Below are 21,559 nucleotides of genomic sequence, written 5' to 3'. Positions count from 1 at the left end.
ATTACTGGGAATTTATATGCCCTTCCATACACCTGAGGAATATTTGGTTCATGGTATAGTTCAGGCTATGACCCTCTGCACCTGAAGAATATTGGGTTTATGGTATAGTTCAGGCTATGTTGATGAAAATAATTAAAGAGCACTTGATTCTTACTGAGTAAAGGCCTCTAGCTAACGTTGATTGTGCTGATAAGGTAAAGTGCTGGAAAGCAAATTTTTTTTAAAAAAAGTTTTTAATAATCAGGACTCAATGTTTTGAAAATTATATATTTATAGGCAGCTGTTGTTTGTACAAGAAGAGTAGATGTAAATAAAGGGGTTTTTTAAAGGTGTAGTCTGCTATTGTCAAAAGAGTTCTATTGAAAGGTATGCAGGAGAGGTGGATCCAGTTATGGACTGGAATTGCTATTTACTGTTTTGATTTGTGAGAAGTTATCACAGGCAATCAGCCATCTCCCTACCTTTAAGATGCGGGTGTTTTGAGGCAAGTATCACAAGATAACTCTGGAGACAAGCACTGACACAGATCTCATTTATCCCTGCCTTGGAGCTGGGAGATGCCTGTGCTCTGAGGAAACTAAACAAATGAAAGCAGAAGAAAAGAGTGGAAGGTAAAACATGAGATTATTTGGCAAAATTAAAGAGACATGGAAGATCACTTAGTCAAATCTTGTGGCTTTAGGGTAATACCACAAACACAATGCTCTGAGCATTCTTAGGCCTCCTTCATTATAATTCTACACCACATGCTGAATTCTCACCTCTGTGGTTGAGATCCCTTGGAATCACCTTGATCTGCTTTACTGCTTTGCTTTCAATATATTATGTAGGGGGTTGGGGGGTCTTTTTGGCTTTTATCCTCCTGTGATGGCAGAGATAATGTTGGCAGGATACAGAAAACTTAAAACAAGATGCACTCTCAGTCTTTATGGAAATTCCAATTATTTTCTGCTTTTGCTGCAAAATGGTGGTGAAATTGTTCAAAAACCAACACACTGGACTGAATGTCTTAAAAACAGTTGTGTCTTCTGTTGAATTAATAAACAAAGAAAAAGTAAGTATGCTTTCAGTTTTTCTTATTGCTGCTAATTCTAGGAGTATGTTGTATTGTATATGAATAAGTAGAATAAGTTTTCAGTGAAAGGATAGAAAAGTGTCTAAAATTAGAAGATTATAGGTCTCAAATTTGCTTTGAAAGTTTGTCTCTTTGCCTAAGAAAGAGAACAGTATTGCACCAGAATTGCGGTGAGGGATTTGTCTTAGATTCTCTAAGGATGTATTCTGTCTTCATGCTCTGGATGAAGCTTGAACAATTTATACCAGCAGTGCCCAGCTTTTCGTTTGAAGTTTTGAATATTTTCCTGTAAATGCCCAGAAAAGTGAAGCTTTGGAATTCTGTGGGGTTCTGTTCTTGGTATCTCAGCAAAGTGCATCTCAAGAGAAGCCAGTACTTGTAACAGGACAGTGCCAGAGCTTTCAAAGGGAATACTGGAGTTTCCTTGTGCTAGTGAACTTCAATGCAGAAGAGTCTGCCAATGTGACCTTTTCTAGCTACAGTAATTAATGTAAAGACTGAGTAGGAAATCCAAATGGGACATGAGCAGTCTTGTTTCCTCAGTTAACCAAAAGTCAAACAAGAATCACCGGTGTGATTCAGACTGGTCAGGAGGCCTGGGCTATGGTTATTTTCATCTTCTGCTATGGGGTCTGCTGGTAAAAGTACCTGAAGTCCTAACCCTGGTAACTTAGCCTGAAGGTAGTACAGAATAACAGGTTCTTTGTCCTGTCAAGTAATTCCCTGCACTAATAGAGCAGAGAGGGGATTAAGGTGGAGTTGTCCTAATGATCTGAGTAAATCCTAGATGTGCTCACTTTTGTTTTGTTGATTAAGTTTCAGTCTGTATCATACTTTTAGGTATCTGTTTGGTGATTATTCTTGAAAAACATGTTATTAATCTTTGTCTAAACTACTTACCTGTAAAGTTAGAATAAATTCAGCATGAGGGCCTTCTGAGCACAAATTAAGATCTGAAAACCACTGCTTCCCAATATTATTGATGGTTTCAGAAAGCTGTTCCCAGGAAGATTTGTCTGCAAAATGCTGCTTATTCCAAGAGCTTTGTTTGGTTATACATTTTGCTTAGCATTTGTTAGCATGTGATTTCTGAGTCAACACTAAGGCTGACAAGGGTAATTGTTCTTCAACTGTTGCTATTATCTTACTTGAGATTTCCCATTATAAAATGCTCTTAAATCAGTGTCTGTCAAAGAATCGGATTAGTGCCTGATTAGATCTGTCAAGTTTGATCTTTCAATGTGTTTTGTGCCAGATTTGGATTTGAGAATGAGTGTTAGAAGTTAATATATGATACAATTGAAAGCTCTGTTGCATAATTACATTTTTGATTTCGAGTTTGTTACCCTAACAAGTACATTGGGGCACAAATGAAGGGCTCTAATATCAGAAAATTTACTTCATGATGTCATGGGCTGCATCCCTCCCAGAAGAATTTATGTTAATTGTCACACAGTCTTGCCAAAAGTGTGCAGTAATGAAATCCTAATAGCAGCCAGCTGGTTTTAGAGGCATACACCCAGTGGCTTTGACATTTTTCAGAGATACATTTCTTCTGCAAGGGCTGGCTCTCAGCTCATGCCTGACCCACTGAGAGGAGGGATGCTCCAGCAGCTCTGCAGAGCTGTGCAGTCTCTGCATGTTCTGCCTGTGCAGGGAAGGGGCAGTGTGTCCATCTCCCTCCCAGTTTCTCTCAACTGCTTGGCTGACCCTTAGCCAAATGTCTGCCTCTATGTTAGGTTGAACTGCTTCACAAATTTCTAATCATCCCTTACCTTCTATTTTCCCAGGCTCCAGCCCTGGGAAGACCATTCTCTGATGCATGTTTATTTATAAATGGGTCATTTCCATGTGGCTTTGACCTCTCCAGTTGGCTTCAAAACCTAAGCTGTGTGGAGGAGTCAATTTTCTACCTCACTGCAGACATATTCAAACCCTTGGTTTTTTCGGATGGGGAACGTACCTCAGCAAGTATCTTCTCTACTGAGACTGACTTAGGGATCAGAGAGAAACTTGTGAGTTCAGCTTCCTACTAGTCAGTTTGTTCAGCTTCACAGCTGACAGTCCTGGACAGGGAGAAGGGAAGCTGTGAGTGTTCTTTTAGGATTAATTCTAAAAAAAAAAAAAAAGTAATATCCAGTTTGCCTGCTGGTGTGTTCCAGCTGTGGAGAAGTAAACTCAGCAGGTAAATATATTCATTGGTGTGAGCATCAGTTCATGGATCAGTTCCTGTATTGGAATTTGATTTCTCACTACCTGTTTCCCTATCACGTGGTAGGATGATGATCTTTATTAGTATCTCTATGCAACAGCCCTGTGTATATTTACTTGAAATCCCTATATCTGTTTTCTGTTGCCAGTCCTTACCATATGGCCCCTGAGACTGCAATGGGAATATCTTCTGTGTTGGAGTATCCAGCATGAAGCAATGCCTCTGAGATACTGTGCATCCTGGGTGTAATTTTGCACTGGGTATCATCCCAGGGCATACAGGTGCATGTTTGGATGAGCTGCTCATGGAGGTGATGGCAATCCTGAGCAGGGAAAAACCCAGCTATTTACTGCCCCAGAAACAGAACCAACAGCCCCTGGAGAAAAACCCTCTTTTTTTATAGAAGGCCAAATGAGACTTCTGTTTAAACACTAATAAATAAACAGCATAAAGGGAACCTGTCAGTAAGATGGTGAAGATCCAAGTGAGGGCTGCAGGTTGTCCTGGGGGAAATCACGCTGCTGAAATCAGTGGGGATGTTAGATAGAAAATGCTCCCTGGGAATGAATCGATTTTTATAGGTCCACTAAAATATTTGAGAAATAGATATAGGTGGGAACACCTGAGAATCTTTTTTTTTTTTTAATTTCTAAGAAGTAGGTGTGTATACTGTACTCTTTACTTTGGATAAATAAATCCCTCCCTACACCCCCCATGTGAGGAGGTTGCTTCCAACTCATCATATCTTCAGGCTCTTATGCCTTTTAACAAGGACAGCCATCCAGTTTTGTACATTGTGGTTGTCAGGGCAGTGCACACACAAGGTAGTATGATATTAAATCAACCAAGGAAGAATTTTTGACCACTTCTTTTTTCCCTCTATAATGAATTCTTGTGTAAACCTGCCACATTGCACACGTGTCTTAGCTGTGCAGACTGTCATCTTTCACATTTTTCTTTTGGCATATTGGTAAAAGCAAAACAATATCAGAGCAGGGAATGCAATAATTGGTTTCTAAGAGATATACCAAAATGAAAATGATAAAAGCAACAACTCCACCGTGAGAGGTTTAACTGTATAAACAAAAGTTCATGTTAGATACCTATACATTCAGTGGGAGGAGAGAGTGGAGAGATCATGGTGATTATTTTTTCTTCTACTCAACACTAATGTCATGATCAAGAGCAGTAACCTGAAAGAGTGAACACACACACATGAATAAAGGGAATGCTTTTCAGGGAAGTGAGTGATAAAAGGCAGAATAGAAATGAAGAATGAAGTCTATTCAACAAAGGAAGTTGGCTTCCAGCAACTGGATAGGAGGAGTAGAAGAAAGGTGGCTGCCTAATAGACCTGAACTCCTCTTTGCATTGTTTTTATGTAAATATCTATATAAAAATGAACGTGGAAAGCATGGAACTTATATTTCCCATGACAACTGAAAGCAAATGTGGACGTTGGCCATGGGGCAGCTCCCTGTGCTCCTATAGAGTTCCTACAGAGTGTACTGCCAAAGATTCCCTGCTGTTGTGCTGCAGTGTGTGCACGGCCACTGCCTGGGCACGGGGCTCCACCCAGTTCTGGCTTTCGTACTGCAAATGGTCAGAACACGGGTTGAGGTAAAAGGGCTGTGTTTCCCTGCTGAGGCACAGGGGGCTGGCTGTCTGGCACACTAGAAACAGTACAGCTGGGCTTTTTAATTTATTTTTTTCTTGCCAAAAGAGAAAAAATACTGCATTTAGTTCGTGGTACTTACTAAAACAGGAGATTGCCTTAATTCCCTAAATTTCTTTTTTGTAATGGGTTCAGCAGTACTTTTGCCTCTATTTAATGTGAAGGATATCTTTTCCTTCCATAGGTGCCTTTTAGTATCTTTGTATCAGAATAACTAGTGGTGTTTTGATAAATGGGAGGTGGGGTCTATTGACTTTCCAAACGTACTTATCTGATTTCTGTGGGTTTCCTTACAAACCAGAAAACGAGAGAGAATTGCTTAGAGATGAGAGCAGTGGTGCAGTGTTAGCTTTCCACCAGACCTTACAGTCCATACCAGACCATATCCCGCCCCTCTGTCCCCCCTGAGCCATCAGATGGTGGCATATCAGGACCCCAGTTCTGCCTGGGGGGGTCCCAGCAGCACCTTGTCTGTACCACTGGTGAAGTTTAAAGTTGGTGTCACTTCCAAGGCCTTCAAAAGAAATTAATGTGGGCAAGCTCAAAACCTCAGGGGGTTTTTCTGCACTTCCCACCTCGGTGCCCATGTTTGCAGCCATAGCCTGTGCCTGTGCAGAGTGGGTCCTTGGCTTTTCCTGTGATCACATGGAGAGGTTGTTCTCACTGAAATGTCCCATGTTACAGACCTGCCTTGCCACAAGAGTTCAGGCATTAGTCTCAATCACCTCTTCACTGTGGGCTGCAGCACACTGGTTTTTCTTAAGAAGCCAAATACTGCAATCTAGAATTGAAGGAGTGTTTCTAATCTCCTCACTATTAAGGGCTGGTATAATGAGAAGGAACAGAAATGACCTCTGGAGTTGTGTGCAGCCTGATGAGCTTTCACAAGGCTTTCACATGCCACGAGTTCCACACCAATGACTATAAATAATTGCCTAGGTTGGCCTGACCTCGGGTTGTCTGAGAAGATGATCTGATAATGGCACGAGTGACTCTGATTCTGTTCTGAAGTTGAGATCTCGTTTAGGATTATACTTATTTGAACTCTCTGTAATTTAAGAAGAAAGCTTTCTGCATGTGCCAGTACTGGAAACACATTTTGGACACAAAGGTCACTGATGTGGCAGTTGAAATCATCATGAAATAAGTCACTTGGGACATGAATTTAAGCAAAACTGAAAAGTTACCTCCTGTTTGACAATGAAGTTTTCTTTCCCTGGTCTCTCAGCCCTGCCAAGTTTTGTAACAACTCCTCAGTTCTGCAGACTGTGTATGGGGCAGATACCCCTTTGCAGGACCTTCAGCAGGGATCTCTGCACATTTTGGAGTACATCTCAATCTGAGAGCAGCCTGCAGAAGGGCGAGTTGGGTACCATGTCTTTCCCTTGGGCCATCCTTGCCTATTTTCCCTGTCAGTGGCAAGTGGTGCACCTTAGTTTCCAAGAATTACTAACCCATTTCATGACCCAAGAAAAAAAAATTACCAACAAAGTTACCAGCAAAAGCAACCTTTATTACAACCTTGCTCAGTCACACTTTTCTTTTTTTCCTGACAAATTGTGAAGAACAAAGCTAACTGACTGGATGATCTTCAATGTCTTTTCCAACCTAAATGGTTCTATGACTTTGCTTTTTTCTTAAACCACTGTTTTGCCGAATGCACAGTGCTAGGAGGAGTTCCATTACTTGCTGTCAGTCCACCCCAAAGTGCTCAGAACTCACAGCATTTCATCAGACAGGATCTTGATATACAATAAAAGAATTCTTTGGATTTTGACCTGTTACAATGCCCCTGGTCCCAACCAGAAAGATTTGAAACTTGTTTTTTTGGCAAAGTTGTCAAAATTTTCTTGTCGATGTATCCTAAAAAATCATCTTCAAGGGAGATGGAAAATGGTGTTAAAACACTAGATTTGGAAACAGTTCCTCAAAGTGGCTGTGCCTGTGACCTGGTATGGCATGGCTGCAAATTTTGAGGTTTTACAGCAAATAATGGTTTATAGATCGCTGTAGAATGCAACAACTTAGGTAATGTGATGAATGTACTGCTGGGAGGAGCACAAACCACTTCAAAATGGCTCAGCCAGGCAAACAAACAGGAGTGATCCTGCCAGTGAAGGTATTTGCTGTTGCTGATGGTTGTACATGCGGCAGAAAAAGGTTGGGAACTCCCTGGCTTGGAATAAAAAATTCCCTGGAGGGAGATGGTCTGAGCAGATTAGCTGTGGCCTTATTAGGCCAGGCTGTTACTAAACTGTTTGTTACTGGTGCCTTCTGAAAGATCTTTATACCTCACACAAGCCTGGGAGAAAGCTCCAGAGAGATCCATGTGTTACTTTGTGTTTTGTTTCTTCCCAAATGATTGCAAAAATAATTTCATATTACTGTTTTGAGGAATCTCCTGAGAAGCCCATGAAAACTTTAGTTCTCCAACTCCACTGCCTTTTCTGAAAGACAGAGCTCTGCTTAGCCTTTCTTTTCTCAGTCAGGAGCAATCCACTGAGGGACATAACTGTATCTGGGGAAGCCTCAGGGCTGATTTTGCACTGGCTGCAATAATATGAATCATAAATAAATCAGTTTGCACTATCATCAGAACCACTTGGGGGGGGAGATTTAATTAGGAAGACTATGGGCAGACTGCAAATGTTTTATAGGTGTGAGAAGAGTGACAGACAGGAAGAGGACATTCCACAGTCCGGATTTCAGCTCTTCACAAACTGTTTGTAACCTATTAGCTGAGATTTTCAGCATAGCTGTAGGATTTAGTCATGTCTTCCATTGAGGTGTAATGGGTGATAAGTTTAAATACCGTGCATTTAGAAAAAGAAAGAAAAAAAAAAAGGTAGAGAACATTTTCAGTCATTACTGAAGCGTACTATGGTACATTTGTGTGAGGATCAAGAAAAGACAGGTGAGATCTACTGTATGGGTAGGCAAGTTTCCAAGAGCATTAACATTTTATTTTAAGAGATGAATAAAACCCTCAAAATTGCTCTAGACTTGGCAGGTAAGGATTGTTATGCTTCATCTTGCCTCTTGGCCAGAAAGCTCAGTAAGTAAGAGCTTGCCAGATACAGCAGTCTTCCCCACTACCTGAATTTAATTTAAACCATTCTGTGCAGCCCTGATTTTAATCCTTTCATTTTGGTTTTGAGTTACCGCATATATGGCACAATGGAAATATTTTTTCAAACTTAAATTAGAAACACGTTTTAGGAGACAAAAAAAGGGCCTGTCTTTAGTGCAGAATGAAACATCTTTAACTGTTAGATGAAGTACAACTTTGGACCATTTTACTTAAAAGGTTTGATCATCAGTAGAGAAATGTGGATTTTCTGTGATGCACCTTTTCTTGCCCTTTCCCCCTTCCAGTTGTACACATTGCACAAAGTGTTTCTTCAGGGTGGCCAAACTTTGTGATAGTTCGCAATAAATATGTTTTCAAATAACTAGAGACAAAAGTGTGATATGTCAAAGGTAAAAAAAATCAGTGTGTTCATCTTTATTTTACACTCTGTGTGTAAAAGTAATGGTGAGTTTTTCAAACTCTGAGATATTTTTATTTGTCATAAATGGTGGCAACGTTTTTGTCACCTCTAAGAATATGTGTTTCCAGGATGTGCCATCAACTTTGGCTCTAAAGCAGTGCAGAACAGGAAGTATAAATGCTGCAAACATCTGAATCCAAGTAAAAGCTGCAGAGAGAATGAGAGTTGCAACTAGATCTTCAGTTTTGCTGCCCAGGTTGGCCTTGTTTCTTCCACAAGGAAAAGTAAGGGGCCAACTTGATAGTTTTATCTTGAAAATTGTCTTGAAAGACAATTTTTTTCATTTTTTAAATGTTGTCATGGTGTTTTTGTAAGCTAAAAAGTCTAGAAAATTCAGGCCAAGCAGTGCTCAGTGACTGATGAAGCATCAGGTACTACAGCTCCTTGTGCCACAGTTAACATGCCTTGACTGTGTCATGCTGGTGAAAAAAAAAAGCTGTTCCATGCTACACTGGAATCTCAGAGTGTTACTGGTGAGCCCTGTGGAATAGCCACCTTATTCAAGTAGTGCTGGAATCAAGACCAGTGTGTCCTATCCTGCACTTGGCCTTTCCAAGAGGATGAGTGGGGGTGATTCAGGGTTGAGCACTGAGGAGGTTTTAAGGTCTGCAAATACCACTGTGGGTCTAAGTCACTGTGATGATGCTCATTGACTTGTCACAAGTAATTCCTGGAATTTCATATATTTTTAAAGTGAACTTTAGCATTTTAAACATGCAGATTTATTAGTAAATCAGATGTGTATTAATATAATTTGTGCACTTTTTTATGCTTGGATGTTGGGAGCAGAACATGACAACAGAAAGGAATACTTGCTATGCAGTTGTGGTCAAAGGACTGGACTCAGCACTTAGTTCTTTGAAGGATAATTTAGGGCCCACTTCAGCAAAAATGTCCCTGCACGTCAAGGCAGTATGGACATACCATGACTGGCACTGCTGGAACCTCATGTGTAGAACCAACTAGTCCATGGTCTAGGTGCCAAAATGTCACTGGGCTTCTTATTAGACTGCTGATGGAAATGTGCTTGTTTAACAAAAAATATATAAACAACATTTGAGACAGTTTTAGAAAGATCACTTTGAAAAGTGTGTCTTTTCAGAAATTCACATATCAGGTGATCTTACTCATGCTTATTTGGGTTTTTTAATTATGTGAATAAGGCCACTGGAAAAATGGATTATTTCCATTATGCATGGGAAATGGTGGAGTGACCAGATTTAAATGCAGCTTCCCTGAGTCCTGGGTATGCAGAGAAGGTCATGAAGTCGCCCATGGGTGTTGGCCAGGGTCACATCTGACATGGTCATGTTTAAAGGCAAAGCCAAATGAAAGAGAGGAATGGACCAACAAGGTATCACTGGTGAAGAAAGATTATCTACAATGTGCTGGCTGCCCTGTCCAAGTGTAAAAAGGCCAATTAGCTCTGCTTATCCTTCCCTTCCTGTTGTTCCCAGCCTGAGTGTGAGCCACTCACAACTTCTTAAGTGTTTGAGCAATGAGTTGCTTTTTCTAAGGACTGACAGGAAATCATTTAATAAGCTGGGAGGAGGGAGAAGTTTCCTGTTCTACCTACTCCCCATATAATTCCTAAGCTAAAGAGAGAAGACAGTTGAGTGGGCCAGGGCACCAGGCCCAGTGTCCTTACGTGTGTTCCTCTGACAGTGGGGGTCTAACCACATTGATCACATCCCCACAGAGATTTTGCCTTCATCTGAGTTAGACCCCGAAAAGCTATATATTCTTTCAAAGAATGAATAAGTTGGGTGTTTTCATTAAGTTGCATGTTAGTATAATAGAAGTGCTTTCAGGGCCATGACTGTGGGATTAGCTCTGTGCAGAGGGGCTGGATCAGGACCTCGGGACCATTGTTGGAACATCACAAACACTTAAGGACAAATTAGGCTCAAGTGAAACCTATTTTGCAATATGTATAAAAAGTGTAACTGGGATTGATGTATCTGTTCTGCTGTAAAGACCTGACACTGTCAGATGGCTAAAATGCATAAGGCAGTTACATAAATCTTACTAATGCTTTTGATGTGTTTTATCTCCTGAGTTTTTTAGGACTTATAAGTGTATTTCAGGTTTACTGGTACTGAGAATGAATTCACTAGAGAATGTGTGTACTTATTTAAGTTGGGTAAAAATATCATTCTATTCACTTGAGTGTATGAATGGTAAACAAAAATTTTGTCAAAAGCCCATGGTAAATTTAGAGATTCAATACTTTAGAAACCCTACTGAAGAGTTGCCTGGAAAGTGTAGTGTATTTTAAAAAAATACTTGCTGGATAGTATTTCATATTAAAAGTGTTACTAAGTAAATCTGTGCTATCAATGGAAAAAAACAGATAAACTCTGCCATGCTTCCAAGTATATAAATAGTATTATTCAATACCTGAAGACAAATTATTTGCTCAAGACCTACCATTTGTTTTCTGACAGAAGTGTGTATTTGTCTCTTGAGCAGACATCCTCCGCGCTGCTGAGAAACCCCTCGGAAAGCACAACACTTCAGCAGGGTCCTGAGGAAGGATATGACAAAGTTCTGCAAGATGTGACATCTGGTGGATGGCCTGCTCCCAGTGACCCAGGGCCCCTGTCAGGTACAGTGATGAGTTCAAGTTTATTGAGGTCTGTAACAAATTTCAGATGACTTGATTAAAATCATGAGTGTGCAGCCCCCTTTCTGTTGGCAGTTAACTTTTTTGTGCTGCAGTAGACAGCACAGAAAGCTTAAGTTCTATTTGAATTTTGCTAATTGTCACTTGGCAGCAATGAATTATTAAAAATTTGTTGTCCTCAAAATCTGAAAGAGAAATTTAGCAGGCCAGAGGTGTAGCATGTACTGTTACATTGTACTCTCCTTCTGCTTTCCAGGATAGGTGTGTTTATTCTTGTAGTATTGTCCATCTGCATGTCTATTCTGTAATTAGCCACAAGTTTTTAAAAAGTCACAAAAATCATGAGATTCACCTGAAATGTTTCTCAGTGCAACATATTTTACTGCCTTTTTTTTTCATTTTCTACTTCTAACTTCTGACAAGAGCCAAGAACCTCATCTCTTAAGTTAAATAGCTGATTGCTTGCAACTTTCAAAAGTACCAGAAATTGCAAAAACAAATCAAAAATGGGTTTAGTAGAGTTCAGAGTGGTATTCTTTAGTAAGACTGGAACTATTAGGCAATCCTTGCCGTGGTAGCTGCAGTAAGCTGGCAGTAGGAGTGTTCAGTTGGAAAAGAGGGTATAGGGTACAGATGTGTGCTACAGGAATGCTGCTTGGTCATCAGCACCCTAAGAACCAACCCCAGTTTCACTGTGCTCACTGTCCCTCAGGAGAGATAAGAGAGAGAATATCTTTCTGCAAATAAATATCTGCATTGACCTGACATTGAGAATACTGCTCGTTACAAATATGGGACAGTTTTGTTTGTTATTGTGTTTTCCTTATGGTTGTTTTGAAAGTGAATTAAAGGCAAGCATTATTCCTTTGTTGTTTCTGGGATTGTTATCACTGATCACAAGTTCTGCCCAGTTTCAACTGCTTCTCCCAGTAACCCCCATAGACAGGCCTGTGGTCACCTCATCTCAATCTGAGAGGCTGAAAACAGTTTGAAATTAAAACCTGAAAGTTGAGGGGGAAAGCAGTGGAAAGATCAATGTTTTACAATTAAAATGAAATCTTACCATGCCTGTTTCTGCTATTTTGCTTTTATATACTGCCATGAATATTCTGTTCAGAAGTTACAGATTGTGAATCCTTTGTGATTTTTCCCAAGTCCTTCCAGTAAATTTTCTCCCGTTACTTGTTGTGGCTGAGCTTCTCAAGCAGGGGAAGGCTTGTTTGCTTGTTTTTATTTTGTTTTCTTCCTGAGCTGCTCTGTCTGGAATTTCAAAGCAAAGGAAACTTTTGTATATGTGTAAAGGGGTGAAACTTCTGCTGGCAAGGGTTGGAGTGTTTATTTCATATAGCTGTGGAAACTCCAGCAGAGACATAATTGTTAATAATGATGAGGATGTATCAATCTGCCAGTAATTTGACTGGGACATGAACAAACACATGGGCCCACTGACTGAAATGTCTGACCCGAGTTTTTATATCCAGGAATAAGTTGTTGGTTTTCTCCCATGACAGTGTCAAAATACCTCCACAACGAATATGTATAACCTGTGTTTTTACACCACACTTTCCTTATTTTTTCCTGAACTAAATTCTGGTAAGTTGTCCTGTTCTCAATATAAACCCATTGGTCTATCTTCCCCCTTAGCCTCCAAGGATTTAGTCAGTGAGGGGGAAGTGTTTAAAAATAATTCCAGTTATGGTAGAACAGCCTGTATCCTTTCTATAGAGTAACTGACATCAGCCTTCGGAGTTCACAAAATGGTCAACAAAAGATCAGTAAAAACATCCAAGGATTCTGAAGGGTAAACATTTTTTTTTCCTCTTTCCTTTAAAGGGAAAATGTGACTTTTTGAGCAGGAGTAGGTTTTCAGACTGTGGAAGCCTGAGTGACACACACCTCTTGTTAAAACTGGTATGATTTTGTATTCTGAAGAACTACCAGGCCTCTTACAAGCTTCACCTCTGAGGATACATGTAGCTCTGTTGTAATACCAAGTTAATATCCATATTAAGGATGCTGTGTATTAGTGGGAATAAAAAGAGAGATTTCTCTTGTTTTCTTTTTATCTGATTTAGTGATGCACATGCCTGTGTGCTGGCTCTGGGTTGGGGCAAGGGTTGTATTTTGCTCCTGTGAAAGCTGGGGTGTGTAAGGACATGCAACATGAGGCTGCAGGTGGAAAACTTCTTTAGCCCAGGGAATATGTGCCTCCAGGGAAGACTCAGCCACTGGCTGTGGCTATCATATGCCTTTTCAATGTGGGAGAGCATAAAGGAGGAGCCATGCAAGACAAAAGTTGAAGAGGAGGTGGGGATGTAGGCAGGAATTGGTGTAACAGAGAGGGAGCTCTGTGGTTTTCCTTGTACCAGCAGCCTGCTGAGGTGTCATTGCCAACCAGCCAGGAGACAGCAGTGGGCTGGGTGTAATTTGGAGTGTCCTGCTCAGTTACATTGCCCAGTTTCATCACTGAAGCTGGAGAGATTTTGAAGCAAGCACCTGTAGGCTTGAGGAGAGGGCAAGTGGCAGAGCGGAGCATTTCCTTAGGCCCTGGCCTAGTGAACTCCAGAATTTCAAAGCAGAAATTGTGCAAGGGGCTTCCAAAATCATGGGCAAGGAGTCTGTGCTCAGCACTTCATGGCCAGGTCGTGGCAGCACCTGAGGCAAGGAGGACACCAAATGTTTGCAAACACCCACATTCTAGAACATCCACTTACTACAGTGCCCACACCAAGAGCTGGAAATGTAATAGCACTGCAGGTGTTTCTTGCCTTCATATTTTCCCCACTATGTTTGAGAAATGTTGAGAGTGGCTCTGGAGACTTGGAACATTTGAAATGAGTTATAAACACAGACTGCTTATAATGGTGATATTTTTAATATATGTACATACTATTGGAAACCTATCAGTTGTTTTTTCTCACTCTGTTATTTAAGAAAACCAGAATTGATGTCTGCTAGTTTCAATATTTCACACTTGCCAAATTTCTTGGCTTACTTTTGAAAGACTGAATCTTGAAATAATGATTTCTTTTTTCAGTAGAAATTTCAATTTCTTTTTTCCTGGCACGTAAGATTAGACAGGGAAAATAACCCACGCCTTTTCCCTGGTCACTGCCTGCATCCAGACAGCCACACCAAATCTTCTGAACGTTACGAGCGTACTATTGCCTTCTGTTGCACGCTAGGAGATTTTTCGGGCTGTAAAGGTCCTTTTCCTGCTCAGGAGAGAAACTGCAGCACCTGCGTTCGGCGTTTTCTGGGTGCTTTCACTTTGTGTATGGGATGTAAGTTCCTTGGGAAGGCCCCGGAGAGCTCAGGCTCCGGCAGAAGCGCCTCGCTGTGCCCTGATGCTCAGCACAGCCATCCCCTCCTCTCCCGGCCTCTCCCGGCGCTCGCTGTTTCTCTGATGCCCCCTTCTGCCCTCCTCGCCTCATATCATGGGAAAATCTTCCTTCGGGACTGCCCCGAGACCGTGCAGCACAGGACATGGGGCTGGGTTTGAGCGCTGCTGGGGGTGTTCTGGGGAACGTGCCCAGCTGCTGCTGTGTTGGCGAGTCAGGCGTTTGCCTTTTCTGCAAACGGGAACCGTGTGAATGCATGAGGAATACACCGAAGGAAGGAGGTGGGGATGATTTCATCCATTAGAGATCTTTGTGCAAGTGTGGACCAAAAAGTTCTAAAAAGTACATTCAGCTACTTTCAATTTTTAGTTGTGTGGTCACAGGTGCATTTTTAGGCAAAGTATCACATAAGAAATTAGCTCCTCCTATGAAAAAAAAATTAAGAGGATATCTTTGGAAAAATAGGACTGATCTCTATGGCTGCTGTTGCTCCCATAGTCCTTCCCTCTCCAACAAAGCCTTTCATGTGATGAAAGAGTGTCAGTACCCTTTTCATTTGGGAGCCTCTGTTTGCTGACCAGCCCCTGTGCCACACTTGTCCTTTGGCAGACAGTGAAAGAAGTGTCCAAGCTCCGGGATACATTTGTCTGTTCTTGCCAAAGAGATCCAGTTACAGAGGTGAGACAGTGACCCAGATGCAGGCTCTTTGCTGGTGCTGCCCCTGAGGGTTCAGTTCCAGTTGGTTGCATTTATGCAGCCTGCACTTTGCTAGGAAAGAGTGAAATCATCAATTGTCACAAGTCTAATTGGTTTGGACATGTGACCTCGGCACTGAAGAACTTAAGATCCAAAGGTCTGCTTGCCCTGAGAAACGTGTTCAGGAATGGCTCTTCTGCCAGGAGTCCTTGTGTGGGTGCTAATTGCATGTGGCACACCAGGGACTCTTCTGGAAGCAGTGGGGAACAGCCATTCTGGGAAACATCTGTATAGAGACAAATCCTTATCCTTCAAGGCCTCTCCTTCCCAGGGAATTCCAGAGAGCTCCTTCTGCATAGAAAACTGAGAGTTACCAAAGAGGTGGATACTTCTGTAACACAGACTGCAAGTTCAAAGTGTGCAGGTGCTTGAGGAATCAAAAATACCTCAGAAACTCTGTAGAAAACTTTGTCATTTCAAAATATGAATGAGAGGATAAAGCCTGCTTTGATTTAGTGTGAAAAGGGAGGAGGGGAACAATGACACAGGGATAGAACACAAAACATTCCTCAATTGTAGGAATATTTAGGAAAAAAGGTGTCTGTGGCAGTGTTTCTGGATTTGTTCAAGTGCAATATAAATGTTAGATCACTGTTCCCCACGTCAGCTGCAATAATACAGAACCACTGTGGAAGAAGGTTTCAGTCACTGCATTATCTTCATTTTTACAATAATAAATGCAGCTACCACTTAGCATGGAGTGATCTCTCTCCTAGGTCAAACTCTTCTGTTTGTGTTTCAATGACAGCTTGACATAAAGTGACTTAATGACTAAAATGAAAAATGGTACAATATTTCAATCCTCATGTCAGGAACAATTTAGGAATTAAAAAGCATAACATAGAATTAATGTATCTTTCAAAAATTCATTAAAATAACCCTCTTTGGTTCAGTTAGCATTGACATTTTGAATTGACCTCAGGTTTTAACAAAACAATGTGTGTTTTTTAAGGAAAAAAATACCAAGCTAATGTAAGTAAAGCCTTTGTATCTTAAGTTTTCTCCTCTGTCCTGATAGAGCTGTCCCTCAGACTCACACTCCTGCTTCTCCTGGTAAACAGCAAACGGTGTGAACTGGCAGAGCAAGTGCCTTCCCATCACCTTGAGCTCAGGAGATGTTGACACACAGCAGTGGCAAAGAGGAAGGTGCAAACAGATGAAAATCCCAGCTGAATGAGTGGGTTTTTAATCTTCTTGCACCTGCTTCCAGGAGGGAGTGTGACAGTGATAGGGTGCAGAAAGGAATGTTACAACCTGAGCAGGAGGATGTGGGTGGTGGCACAAGTCCCAGGGCGGGAGCGGGATGGGGGAGGATGAAGCAGCAGCTTGCATCATATGTCAGGCCTTGAATTTGGAAGGACATGATATATTGAAGACAAATATGTAAAAAAGACAAACAATTTAAGACCAGTGTTTAGGTATGGTGTTTACCAGGGAAAGAGAGGTATTTACCAGCATGATCTGAATGCAGCAACTTTTGAAATAATTTAATTTCCAAAAGTAATTGCTCTGAGACTATAATACTGACTGTTTGCATGGATCTCATGCACAGCAGAATGTGATCTTATCTCCAAAGCCAATTGCCTAGACAGAGTGGGGATCTAAATGGTTAGAAGTAAGATATTGAAAATAAAAATTGTCCCAAGTAGGATTTGCTGTTAGATTGGAAGATAGAGCAGCCTCTGCACAGGGCTCTGCCGTGGAGGTGCTGATACCCTTTGGTGAGAGGGGAGAGTGCACGGAGGAGTTGCTGGAAGCTTTTTCAACACCACTTTATTCATCTCCAGTAACAGATCCCTGATGTCCTCACAGTTAGTGAGCCTGAGCCCAAGCTTTGGAAGAGCCTGGTTGGAGGCCAGGAAGGTCCCCTCATTCTCCAGCTCTTTGTTCCTCAGTGGTTTTTTTCCATTACATTGATGGAATTGAAAAAAAAGTGGCTAAAATATTGTTTTCTGCTATGTTTCTGGAAATTTGCACACCTGCCCCTTTCCAGCACATCAGTGGATCCTGTGCCAGGTGCTCCAGTGCCAGTGATGGTGACTCCAAGGCAGGGCAGGTCCTGCTTGGTTCCAGTCCAGTTGCATTCACAGTCCTTTGAAACAATGCTGACCAGGGATGAATTTCAAATGGTGTTTAAAATCCCGTGTTACTGCTATAAATCCTTGGGTTTTTTCCCTTTTGCTCTCTTTTGGGTGGACTCCTAGCAAGTTTGACAGGAGCACAGGACATTTTTGATATATGGCATCAGGTCTGTTAGTTCAGAAACCCCACACAGAAGCTTGTTTTTTGAAAGAGAGAAAATAAGATTAAACAGGACAGGGAATGCTGTTATGAAGGAATGAAAATATTTTCATTACCAGAGTATTTGTATGTCAACAGCTGATAGGGAATGATGTGAGACATTCCCAGAAGGACTCCCAAAGATTTTTTCCGTGTGTAATAGACCAATTAGCAGAGCCCAGATTAAATGAGCAATGTCACATTGCTTCTTGCATTAAAAAAGTGTGACATTCAGTCTCTTTATCTACTAAATATTTGCATTTTTTATCCTTGGGACTTTAGCTATACTCTTTTCAACAGCTCTAAGTTCCCAAGTAACAGGGGGAAATGTTAGCCTGTCCAACATAACTTTAAGACATATAGATAGATTTCTATTATGTAGTATATATTTGTGAAGATTTATTGATGAGAAGCTCTGTACACTCTCAGAACACGTACACATGTGAAAAGGAGAGGGATATTAAACTCTGCTAAGCCAGAACTTGTAATACTTTTAGGCTGACTTCATGAGTTAATAAAGAAGGAAATGAGCAAATTCAGTTTCAGACTCTGCTGCCCAGCTCTCCTGGAGCAGCCCTTGGAATGACTCAAAAGCAATTGTTTGATTTTCAGTTGGTTTTCAGTCTTAATGTGGTTTTGAGAAGTTTTAGTCTTTCCCTAGAGAAAACAACTGAATGATTAAATAAAAAATTAGCGCTGTTTGATAAAAAAAAAATTATTTGCAGGATTGCTTTATTTTCTTAACAGCTTTCAGCTCCCACTGCAGAAGAGTTTGAGTTTTGGTGACAGGGCACTTTATGGTTTTATGAATTAATGTTGATTTGAAGTGGATAGAAGAAAAATTGCAATAGACTTAAAGAGCATTAACACTTAATTGAATGTAGTGTTTGGATATCTTTTTTATTTCCATATCTCTGAAAATTTGCACAATTAATGATTGATCTTTCTCAGATGACAAATAATTGTAGCAGATTGTAATTCAGAATCAGGTGGCTCCTTTAGAGGTGTTGAGATCTGCATGTCATGTCAGTTATGTGTGTTTATTGAGAAAAGGTAGAAGCAGTAGAATGTTATTCCATTTTATGTTAGCATTTAAAGGACTTGCATTTCACAAGGTAGCCTTACCCATTCAATTCTTTACTCTGTGTTCATCCAGTGATGTTTTTACCTCATCTTTATCCTCTTCCTAAAATCTGGTTTTTTTGCTAATTGCTATTTTTAAATATGGAGCAAAAGACCCCTGTTTCTCAGGTCAGAGGAACACTTGAGAGAAGAACAGTTAATTCCAGTGGCAATATTTATTAATAACACTGCAATAAGCTCCAGAGTAGGCTCAGAATCCTCCTGTCTGCTGTATGTACATGTTCCTACATTTACATATTGTCACCCTTCCCCCAAAAAAGCTTCCAGTATTGCCTAAGGTGGGCATTTCAGAAGGACCTAAGTAACTTTTCCTTCTTCACACAGGCTCCAGGACACTTTCTTTTAGAGATATCCAAGAGATGCTTTAGGATTAAATATAAATTGTTCTTCTAATGCTTTTTCAGATTTTCTGCTGCGATTCATAGATTTCTTCTCTTTTGTTAGTCCCAAATTTAATGATTCAAGATGACACCATTTCTGAGAGCTGAATTCTGGTTTGTTATACCAACAGCTCTGAGATCAGGGGGGTGATGGGGACCTGCCTTCTGTGTAAAAAAAGTCCTAAAACGGGGATACCAAAAGGGAAGGTTGAATTGTGTCAGAAAACACTGGTTTTCTCAATTTTCATCTTGTCTGTGGCTACCTTAGTTTTTTACAGCATTTGCCACCTCTTAGCACCTATTTGGAAGTGCAAATTTCGGTGCCAGTGTGTGTTCTCCATTTGTTGTGTATGTATGTAAATGTGTTCAGGAGAAACCATTTCTCTTCTGCTGCTCTTAAAATATTTTTATCTGTTATTTTTGGGGAGCACCTCTAGATCAAAGCTGAAACAATACAAATACAAGTGTTATTCCTTCCCCCTCCCTTGCCCACTCAAAAGATCCCAGAAGTTAGGGTCCTTCCATGGAAATGAGTACAGCCTCCTGTAGGAGAAAAGGAGCAGGCCCGGCACAGGTGTCGAGTTAAATGGGCTGCTGCTTTCCCTACAGAGTGATGAGTGTGAAAATAAAGAAGTTAAAACAGTATCTGATGTTGATCCTCTAATAGTCAAGTTTGACATAGACTATTCCCACCCCTGTGTATTGCTGGGGTCACTTGGAAGAGGAGAGACTGCAGGGATTACACAGAGGGTGGGGATCCACAAACAAGAATGCAATGAATAACTTGACAAAATCGTGCAGCTCTCTACCCCTTGCAAAGAAGCCTTCACCTCTTGCTGGAGTTTTTTGGCATCTAGGAGAGCTTATCTTCCAGTAACATGTAGAGTGTAAGGTGAATTGCAAAAGAGGAATGCAGACAGCTTCTCCTATCAGCACATTGTTTTGGTTAAGACTCCACTGGAGTTTTGTAAAAATGCGATTGGGGGAAGGGAAACAGGACAAAGTCAGCGTGTCCTCCGGGTTTGCTTAGTTAGTCAAATAAGTTTATTGGGAAATTAACACTTCTAGGGTTGGAAAAGAATTGCTCTGCTATTTTATTTTACCTAGGACTTCCAGTACTGTATCCAGCTGTCTGAAAAACAACCAGGCAGAAAAATAAGCTCTTACACCTCTGACAGTAAATGCAAAGGTGGGGGGGCAGGACCCTGCATCCTCAGCAGTGCTATGGCAGGTTTACCTGGAGAAAAGAATATTTTTAGGCCAGACTTGTTGGGAGTGACTGTGGCTCTTGCAGCACTCTGGATGTTGGCACGAGCAAAATTCTCAGCAAATCACCTTTTCTATGAAATTTTTTGTTCTGCTTCAGAGTTATCTGATAAGTTCTGCCAATATTAATTGGGGTTTTGTGACATATATAAGTTCATCGTTGTAAGAACTGTCTGCTTGCAGGGCGAGGTGTCCTGCACTTCCTCATGACTAGATCAGTGTGACTCTGACAGGATCCTCGATGCAAAAAGCCTCCTAGAAAATTCAGATTTATTTTTCAGTAGTTGATTAAAATGTGCTCCTGCATTTTCTACCTTATTTTTGCAGAGAATTAAGCAAAAAAAAAAAAAAAGTCATGAGTCTGCTTGATGTGTTGGCTTTACATGAAACGTTTCACAGTCCCAGCACTGAGAATCACTCTGGGCTTTGTGGACTTTATCCCTTGCACTGGAGACACTGTCTCTCTCTTCCCACCTGGGTGGTGGTGGATGGTGCTGGTCTCTGCCCAGAATAGCTCTTAATCTTTCTTCTACCAGGCTTGCCACTATACCATCTAGTTCCCTTCTTCCTTGCTCCTGTCATTTCCCTCTTCTGGGATATTTCTTAACCATATTTCTTAGCTACACAGGAGTTTCAGTGGTTTCTGACTGTTTCCTGCCCTGTTTTTACACACTTAGTGGCCTTTACGTTCTGTGGTTTTGCAGTTTATCCTGGGAGAAGTAGGACCATATTACATTTCTCAGGTAACTGAAGCATGGGAAGTAAAGCCTCTAATTTCAGTATAATTTAAAGATGGTTTAAAACATAGGGTATTGGTTTGGTGATAAATCTCAGCCGTGTCTTGTGGGTTCCAGAGTCCCATACAGTCAGCTGGGGAGCTCACAGTGCTCTGTGTACTCACCTAAGAAGGGAGTGCACTGGGAGAGGTATGTGCTGATTCTTTTTTTTTCCTTTTATTTTTACTAATTTAAATGTTAAACAAGCAAAATAGCAACTGCTGGGGAGCAGGGACTGTAGATATTTGCACTGGTTCTCTGGTGTAGAGATTAATGAATACTTGTGAATGCTTGAATAAGGGGTGCTGTGATGAAACATGCTCTTGCTTCCTTGGGAATATCCCAGCCAGGCTCTGTCCTTCCTCCCTGGAGTCCCCTGCCCTGGTCTTTCTGAGCGTCCCAGAGAGGAGAGCACTGAAACAGGCTCCCAGTGAAACGGGAGATCATCTGCCGTGGTCCAGTGCCTTTAATGAAACTA

Source organism: Manacus vitellinus, unplaced genomic scaffold (assembly GCF_001715985.3).
Source record: "Manacus vitellinus isolate BGI_N305 unplaced genomic scaffold, ASM171598v3 scaffold_49_pilon, whole genome shotgun sequence".
Taxonomy (NCBI): Eukaryota; Metazoa; Chordata; class Aves; order Passeriformes; family Pipridae; genus Manacus; species Manacus vitellinus.
Note: the sequence above shows the minus strand (reverse complement) of the source record.